Raw genomic sequence first — 9,767 nt, forward strand, 5'->3', positions numbered from 1 at the left:
AGTAAAAATCCCCTGTCTTAGGTCAGTTAGGATCACCACTTTATTTTAAGAATGTGAAATGTCAGAATAATAGTAGAGAGAATGATTTATTTCAGCTTTTATTTATTTCATCACATTCCCAGTGGGTCAGAAGTTTACATACACTGAATTAGTATTTGGTAGCATTGCCTTTAAATTGTTTAACTTGGGTCAAACGTTTCGGGTAGCCTTCCACAAGCTTCCCTCAATAAGTTGGGTGAATTTTGGCCCATTCCTCCTGATAGAGCTGGTGTAACTGAGTCAGGTTTGTAGGCCTCCTTGCTCGCGCACGCTTTTTCAATTCTGCCCACAAATCTTCTATAGGATTGAGGTCAGGGCTTTGTGATGGCCACTCCAATACCTTGACTTTGTTGTCCTTAAGCCATTTTGCCACAACTTTGGAAGGTCTTTCAGCTTATGTTGATACTATATAGGACTCATTTTACTGTGGATATAGATACTTTTGTACCTGTTTCCTCCAGCATCTTCACAAGGTCCTTTGCTGTTGTTCTGGGATTTATTTGCACTTTTCGCACCAAAGTACGTTCATCTCTAGGAGACAGAATGCGTCTCCTTCCTGAGCGGTATGACGGCTGCGTGGTCCCATGGTGTTTATACTTGCGTAGTATTGTTTGTACAGAAGAACGTGGTACCTTCAGGCGTTTGGAAATTGCTCCCAAGGATGAACCAGACTTGTGGAGGTCTACAATTATTTTTCGGAGGTCTTGGCTGATTTCTTTTGATTTTCCAATGATGTCAAGCAAAGAGGCACAGAGTTTGAAGGTAGGCCTTGAAATACATCCACAGGTACACCTCCAATTAACTCAAATGATGTCAATTAGCATATCAGAAACTTCTAAAGCCATGACATAACGTTCTGGAATTTTCCAAGCCGTTTAAAGGCACAGTCAACTTAGTGTATGTAAACTTCTGACCCACTGGAATTGTGATACAGTGAATTATAAGTGAAATAATCTTTCTGTAAACAATTGTTGGAAAAATGACTTGTGTCATGCACAAAGTAGATGTCCTAACCGACTTGCCAAAACTATAGTTTGTTAACAAGAAATGTGTGGAGTGGTTGAAAAATGAGTTTTAATGACTCCAACCTAAGTGTATGTAAACTTCCGACTTCAACTGTACGTATTATGGACACAGTATGTTTTACATTAGTTATCTTGTTGTTATTAGTTGTTATTAGTCCCAACCTTCAGCTCCATTCAACCCCTCCCATCTATCTCTTAACACCATCCATATTGGATTTCTATTTGCCATGTATTTTTCAACCGTACTGTGATGTTTCACAAAAGTTCTGTAACACTGAATGACTGTAACACTTAACAAAGAGCTGCAGTTAGTTTCAGAATGGGTGGCAAGAAATAAGTTAGTCCTAAATATTTCAAAAACTAAAAGCATTGTATTTGGGACAAATCATTCACTAAACCCTAAACCTCAATTAAATATTTTAATGCATAATGTGGAAATTTAGCAAGTTGAGGTGACTAAACTGCTTGGAGTAACCCTGGATTGTAAACTGTCATGGTCAAAACATATTGATACAACAGTAGCTAGGATGGGGAGAAGTCTGTCTATAATAAAGTGCTGCTCTGCCTTCTTAACAGCACTATCAACAAGGCAGGTCCTACAGGCCCTAGTTTTGTCGCACCTGGACTACTGTCCAGTCGTGTGGTCAGGTGCCCAAGAAAATTACAATTGGCTCAGAACAGTGCAGCACGGCTGGCCCTTAAATGTACACGGAGAGCTAACATTAATAATGTCCATGTCAATCTCTCATGGCTCAAAGTGGAGGAGAGATTGACTTCATCACTACTTGTTTTGTAAGAAGTGTTGACATGCTGAATGCATCGAGCTGTCTTCCTAAAGAAAGGAGGACCAAGGCAGTCTTCATATCATTAATTGAAATGCCTTTTTAAAAATTCTGACACAATTGTGTTGCATGGCCTTCGTCAGGGGAGTACAAAGATATAATGCAATATCCTCTACTGAACAGCTTTTTCCCATCAACCCTGATATGAGGGAGTGGTTACAGAATTCATTGGACAACACCTAGTAAGCAATACTATACACATTAAAAAGTGAAATACTGTAGATATGTTATTATCAGAATGCAAATCAAGGCTAGAAGTTGTCTGTTTAAACTACTAGCATACAGCTCGGAAACCCACGCATGCATACCCCACAGGACATGCCACCAGAGGTCTCTTCACAGTCCCCAAGTCCAGAACAGACTATGGGAGGCGCACAGTGCTACATAGAACTCTATTCCACATCAGGTAACTGATGCAAGCAGTACAATCAGATATAAAAAACAGGTAAAAATACACCTTAAGGAACAGCAGACTGTGAAGAGACACACACACACAGGTACAGACACACAAATACGCACACAAGCGCTAGCACACGCACTCTACACACACGTACATTGTAATATTGTTGTATGGTGGTATTATACATGTTCTATTGTACATATGCAGTGGTGTAACAATGTTATATGATGTATTGTTTTATCATGTAAGTGCCTTAATGTGTTTGGACCCAAGGAAGAGTAGCTGCTGCCTTGGCAACAGCTAATGGGGATCCCCAATAATAAATACAAACTCACAGAACCTTCTGGAATTCCCGCTCTGAATGATCTGTATCTCTTGAGCATCCAGAAACAGTCAGTCACATCAGAGCAGTCTGAAATGGACCCTGGTGATTGATGCGAAGACATTATTTACCACAAACTATTAAGATATGTAGTGGACTTGCCAACACCCAGTAACTGCACTTACAATCTGCGTTTGCATTTACAATGATGCACGTCAGCTGCCATTTAGAAAAAAGGTGGAGTGATGTGCCAATTGATAACTGTATGTCAAACGTACAAGTATTTGTTGAATGAAATGGGTAATTAAACCTACGTACTGTCTGTACCACATGTGTAATTACGATCAAGGCATGGTAGTGCAGTATGTCAATGTGTGTATAAGCTATTGAAAACTTTTTTTTTTTTTTTTTTTAAGATGTTTTATTAGAAACGTACAAAAAAAGAATTCTAGATCAATTACTAAGAACATCTTACAGTGGCACAATTCTTTGTGGAAGTTTACTTTATTCTCAAGTTCTGACATAGAAATTGTCTTGATGCTTTATTTAAAACAGTTTTCATTGGTCGTTTGCTGTGTCTTGTTCTTTTTCAATTAAATACAAAATATAACCCTCATATCGAATACTGGGGGGCAAAAAAAAAATCATACTTCATGCTTTAGCATAAAAAAAGTTTTATTTTCCAAACTATTCTCTAGGTTGTGTGTACGCTTCTTTACAATAAATCGTATAAGGAAACATGTATAATGCTTTACAGAAACGAAGAGGTACAGGTACAGATAACCACTCCGTTTAAACATTCAATACAAATGGGTTGAATAACACAGCCAACTAAAGTTTTCACAAGGTGTCTTAACTGATAAAACATCTTTACTGCCCCCACAAAGAAAAGATCACAATCTGACACCCCCCAAACTGAAAAATGGCATTCTATAAAATAATCACAGCATAAAACTGATCAAATCCCAAACCGTTACTTTACGCCACCCCTACACTGTGATCAGAATGGTTCAACCCAAAAACCTTAGCCAATCACATTCATAACCATCATGGAACGGAACTTGAATTCTCAACAGTTCATGATATGAGAGCTGACAACCAACAGCCGGTAGAGGGGAATCACCACACGAGCGTTGAATGATATAAAAAAAAAATGTAATACCTTACCAAGAATTACATCCATTATTCCAAGTAAAAATACTAACAAAAACATAACCAACAAACCCCCTGAAGGTTTTAGACTAAATGCTCAAATTGAAAACAAAGCCCTCGTTGTGTTCACATTGAGAGCGATGCTTTTACTGAGAACACCCACCATACAATAGTAGGTCAAAAGGTCAGCTATGTCAAAAGAGAAGAGACGGGGCCGGAGGGAGGAAACATTGAGGAAAAATACAGGGACACCAGGCCAGAAACGCTGGGTAAAACAGTTCCTGCCCTGTAGTCTTAATATAACAGTGGGGTTAGTGTGTGTTCACATTTGTCTGAATGTGAGTGTATTTATGTACTAGTGTGTGTGTGTTCATTTAAAAATGTGTGTATTCCTGCGTTAGGTGTTCCAGTGTGTTCTCAATACTCAGTGGCGGCTGTCTGTGGACGGAGAGCGAGAGCCGCGAGACCTGGAACGAGACCTGGAAGGTGCACGCTGTGCAGGGGGAGGGGAGTGGGGAGAGGCAGACTTGCTGGGCTTGGATGGCCGTTTAGAGGAAGAGGAGGTCTCTTTGGCCCTAGGGGGTGGGGAGGCGGGGGCAGCGCCACCACCTGCGCCTCCACGGGGGGCTGGGGAACCACTGTGGGAACGAGAATGAGAGCGGTTGTAGTCCCTCTTGGGGGAGCGGGATTTGGGGGAGTGGGATCTGGAACGACGGGGGGTCCTGGAGCGGGACGGGGAACGGTTACGAGAACGGGAGCGGGAACGAGAAGAGCTCTCGGAGCGGGAACGACTCCTGGAACCCCTGGAGAAGACGAAAGAGAAAAGGTCAAACCAACATTCAGTCGTCTCTTATCACGTCACTGAGGCCCTATTCAAATGCTCTGATAATGTATTCTGCCCTCCTCAGGTACTTAGAGGAAACACTAGTAGAAACATCTAGAAGGGATTATTCTCCAGACCACTCACCTCTTCTTTGCTGCCTCAATCAGCTTGATCTTCCTTCCATTGATCTCCTTGCCAGACAGCTTCTCAAGGGCGTTTTTCAGATCGCTGTAAGAGGCGAACTCAACCACCCTGAAGACCGACACGACAAAACAAGGGGTCAGTAGGACACAACTGCCATGGTGGTTTAATGTAAAAAAGTTATTAGGAGGAGTATGGATGTTGGCAAGCCTACACGTACAGAAAGAACAGCTGGCAGAATGGCTTTTATTCTTACCCTTCGTTGAGCTTGGGGCGGTGGGCGTCGGCGAACGTGACTTCCCCAGCCTGTCTCATGAAATCCTTCAGGTCCTACACAACGACAGGCTAAGTTAGGACCGGAACAGGACAACAGACTCATCATAATGCATCATATTCACCAAAGAGAGAAAAGGTTAGATATCATAGGAGGAACTAGAGGCTAACAGATGACGAGAGGGGTCCAAGAACCTCAGAGATCACAGCAAAATGACTGGCTGCCTGGTCCAGCAACAAAGTCATGGTGTTAAAAAAGTAGTTGTTCCAGTTACCAGTTAGGTCTGTGTGTGCATGTTGATGTGTGTAACCAGCCAAATTGACAGAAGCTGTTCGTAAACGCCACACTTCCCTAAGAAACTAGTTTGCAGCGAGGCCAAAAGAGCTTGGCAAAAGGAAAATGTGAATAAAGTCTTCCAGGAAGAACATAAAAATATATAATCTCTAATTGGTTCTGTAAAATTGAGGAAGCTAAAAGACAAACGTTTGGTTGACCTAAAAATGTATCTTTGAATTTGGAGTTAAATTTTTTCATTCTTGGACCCCGCTCTCTTTAAAAACAACTACACAGAATAGTCATGAAGATAAGTAGAACAGCCTGAATGAGCAGCAGTGTTCAGCAGCATATTGAATAAGGTTGTCTCTGGCTAGCTAGGAGCCGAGGGCACAGGACTCCCTGCCCCCTAACGCCTGGGACGGGTACCCTGTCTAGGGCTCGGCACCCCCCTCAGTCTCAGTACAGAGGAAGAGAGGAAACCAATACCTGTGACCCCCTTGGAGCGGGGCCGCAGCAGGCTCTCCTAGTCCATCATACCATAACCACCTTGATCGCACCTCGTGATCCAACCTTGACCTCTCGTGACCTCGCTCAGCAGATTTTATCCACCTCTGGGCACCTCTCGCGATGTGCGGACGGAACCACAGCACACGGGGGTAATTGGGGGGGGGGGGGGGGGGGGATATGGATCGATTGAAGCCTCTCAAATTTACGAACCACCATGGATCAGACCAATACGCCAGCCACCACCATCATCATCATGAACACCATCATCGACTCTTTCTGCCCATCTGCCTCTCTGTTTGCGATTTCTCCCTCTCTGTCAGCACAGCGCTCCCGCCGTTGAACCCCCCCCCCACCACCAGGGGGGGGGGGCAGCGAGTGCGAGCGAAGTGGCCGCCAGCCACGCCAGTGCTTCTAGAGCAGAGTGGATAGTGGGACCCGGGGAGGGGCGGGACCTCACCCCCAACCAAGCGAGGAAGCACTCATACGACCAGCAGGAGGATACCAACTAGGAGTAGGCCGACTGGCACACTGGCTGGCACGACATGGCTCAACCCAGAGAGAGGGACCCTGATTGGGTTAACTCCACCATAAGAGCTCTCGTCCAAACGACACAACAGTCAGGCTGGCAAATAAAGGGGTGAAGAATTGGTTAAAATTTAAATAAATAAAAACAGACAAATTAGTTTGTTTTTCCCTCTCTTTTGTATATCTAATCAAACTGCATTCTTTAGATGCAGCAAATAGCTATGGCTGGTTATTTTCACTGGAAGCTCTCAGGAGAGAGCTGGATAGGCTATGTATTGAGAGCTCTTTATAGTTAAATACTTTGTAAGGAGAAATGAGCCCAACAACACATTTAGCTAGTGCTGCTGATTTTCATATGCATTTGCTCTCAGTCCATTAAAATATTACCACATTCTCTCCAATAAATGTAGGTAAAAAACATGATTGAATGAATTTGTCTTTACCTGGAGTGAACCAGGCAGTTGCCTTGAGATCATCACTAGTGAAGGTATAAGGTATAAAGCCGAACATTGTCGCTCTCTCCCTCTGATTACTCAGCACCTGGTGTTGTTACTAACAGGCAGGTAAGGTAGATGGGTAGACACGCCCAGGTAAGGATCTCACCTGCCAGCTGACGCGAGATGACAGGTTCTCCACGATGAGACGGTTCTCCGTACGCATCGGCGGGGGGTTCCTACTGTGGTGGGAGAGAGAGCGAGAACAGTATGAGAACCTTGCAGATGATCTAGAACCGTGGTTCCCTTAGTGGGCTAAAACCCATTGGCCCAATACTTTTTGCTGTGGAGGGAGAGACAAACAGTAGGAGAACCTCAGTGCTGATCTAGGATCAGTGCCCCCCCCCCCCGTCCACCCCCGTCCACCCCCCCCCCCCCCCCCACTCCAACATGCTTATCGGATCCTAGATCAACACTCCTACTCTGAGATGCTACATGTATACGGGACCATGATTCTGACTAGAAATAACAGATCAAATACTACAACAGGGAGTAGAATGGATGATCTGAAGAGCAGTGTTGGCCCCCCACTGAGCTGATAGTTTGCTGGCCTCCTAGATAAGGTTGGCTTTATATCCATTGCAAATTTCCGAAAGGTGCTTTGTATAGACAGAATGTTGAATAAACTGCCATTTGAACTTACTCTGCCGGTTGTCCACTGGGTTGGTTGGTCCTTATGGAAATTTGAGACAAAATATCCACAGGAAAGTATTATTAAAACAGACTTTTTAAAATGCTGGTACTGGCGTTGAGATTTCTATCACCTGGCATATGCATGCGTGCCTCGGTATGAATAAAACCATGAAAGCACAGAAAGCTGCGTTTTGAAGTTGGTTTAATAATATTTTCCTTGGGGGATATTTTGTCTAAAATGTCCACTTGTAAAGGGACAGTTCAGTCTTCTGGAATCTATTTGTTAGCGAGGAGCGTGGAAAGTCCCCACTGGGATTCGTAAGAGGCTAGCTGATCATATTTAAGTTCACGTACCTCCGACTATCCTGGGAGCCACGGCCGTAGCGATCTGGGAAGCGGCCTCCACCACCTCCTCTGTCGCCACCACGTCCCCGGCCACCACGCAGGCGCACACGGGCGTGCTCAATGGTCACCCTGAGAGAGAATACAACCCATATTTATGTTTATTTATTTTCCCATTTGTACTTTAACTATTTGCACATTGTTACAACACTATATATATATATATACATACTATGGCATTTGAAATGTCTTTATTCTTTTGAAACTTCTGAGTGTAATGTTTACTGTTAATATTTATTGTTTATTTCACTTTTGTTTACTATCTACTTCACTTGCTTTGGCAATGTTAACATACGTTTCCCATGCCAATAAAGCCCTTAAATTGAAATTGAATTGAGAGAGAGAGGGGGGGGGAAGGGGAGAGAGAGAGGGGGGGGGGGGAAGGGGGAGAGAGAGGGGGGGAAGGGGGAGAGAGAGGGGGGGGGAGAGAGAGGAGAGAGGTGGGGGGGAGAGAGGAGAGAGGGGGGGAGAGAGGAGAGGGGGGGAGAGAGGAGAGGGGGGGAGAGAGGAGAGGGGGGGGAGGAGAGAGAGGGGGGGAGAGAGAGGGGGGGGGAGAGGAGAGGGGGGGAGAGGAGAGGGGGGGGAGAGGAGAGGGGGGGAGAGGAGGGGGGGAGGAGAGAGAGGGGGGGGGGGGAGAGGAGAGAGGGGGGAGAGGAGAGAGGGGGGAGAGGAGAGGGAGGGGGGGAGAGGAGAGGGGGGGGGGGAGAGGAGAGGGGGGGGGGGGAGAGGAGAGAGGGAGGCCTTAAGACACAGAACAAAGGCCTTTGCAAGGCTGTTATTACATTTGAGTCATTTAGTAGATGCTCTTATCCAGAGCGACTTACAGTTAGTGACTGCATACATTTTCATATAATACCCAAGGACTATTGATATATGGGCCAACGTGGTGATATGTAATATCCATCATGACCAGCGATAACACCGCTTTACCTCTCATTGCAGAGCTCCTTGCCATCCAGTTTCATAAACTGCATCCTCAGCATCCCTAGGATCATCAAACTCCTGGAGAACAAAATTAAATTATTAAATTAAAAATTTAAATTTAATTAAAAATTAAATTAAATTGGTCATTTAGCAGACGCTCTTATCCAGAGCGACTTACAGGAGCAATTAGGGTTAAGTGCCTTGCTCAAGGGCACATCGACAGATTTTTCACCTAGTCTGCTTGGGGATTAGAACCAGCGACCTTTCGGTTACTGGTACAACGCTCTTAACCACTAAGCTACCTGCCGCCCTTTACAACATATTAGAACATTCAGACTATCTATTATAGACCTCTCTACAAGGTTTTCCAAACCATGTAGTTAGCCAAAATAAAAATTAGCTAGCAAGTAGATTTCGTAACTGAGGGTTTATGCCATGTGCGTCATTGTGTGTGGACTGACCACAAAACTAAAGCCTGTATGCGCGTTCACACTGCACTTAGCCCGGAGCTACGGACAATACAGTGTGAAAATACATTGTGTAGGTGTGTGTACTGACAACAAAACCAAAGCCCCTCTTGAGGTCGATGTCTCGGATGCGGCCGTATCCTTTGAAAAACCTCTCGCAGTCGAAGAAGAAGAGCTTTGGATTGGGTGACATCTAGCGGCTGAGTATAGGATGTGTCATTGAAACCAGAGAGAAAGGAAGGACTCCATTTTGTGTCCTTCTCGCTGTGTTGTTAATTCGGGCAGTAACTCCAGACCGCGCACAAGAAATCTCTCCGAAGAAAAAACACAAATTTCAGCTAACAGAATTATGTTGTGTAAATTTAAATGGACGTAACTAATGTTAATGCATTATTGCACTAGTATTGCCAGTCGGAAACAATGTAGTTAACAAAGCTAAGGTTTGTTGTTTATCTTGCGATTGGCAAATGCAATCACAAGGCCCAAAATATGCACGATGACTGTGTCGCAGGCTAGCTAAC

At 44.4% G+C, this 9,767-nt stretch overlaps 1 pseudogene across 1 annotated transcript; it reads right to left on the reverse strand.

The window, feature by feature from the left end:
* Positions 1-3,113: 3,113 nt before the first annotated feature.
* On the reverse strand, positions 3,114-9,439 carry LOC311119812 (serine/arginine-rich splicing factor 5-like; annotated as a pseudogene). Its single transcript has 8 exons — positions 9,338-9,439; positions 8,786-8,857; positions 7,808-7,927; positions 7,464-7,493; positions 6,930-7,002; positions 5,001-5,074; positions 4,748-4,855; positions 3,114-4,583 (listed from the first exon to the last, which is right to left on the reverse strand). The product of its transcript is annotated as a serine/arginine-rich splicing factor 5-like (transcript).
* Positions 9,440-9,767: the final 328 nt, after the last annotated feature.

This window comes from Coregonus lavaretus, assembly GCF_964263955.1.
Source record: "Coregonus lavaretus genome assembly, contig: HAP1_SCAFFOLD_703, whole genome shotgun sequence".
NCBI classification, from domain to species: domain Eukaryota; kingdom Metazoa; phylum Chordata; class Actinopteri; order Salmoniformes; family Salmonidae; genus Coregonus; species Coregonus lavaretus.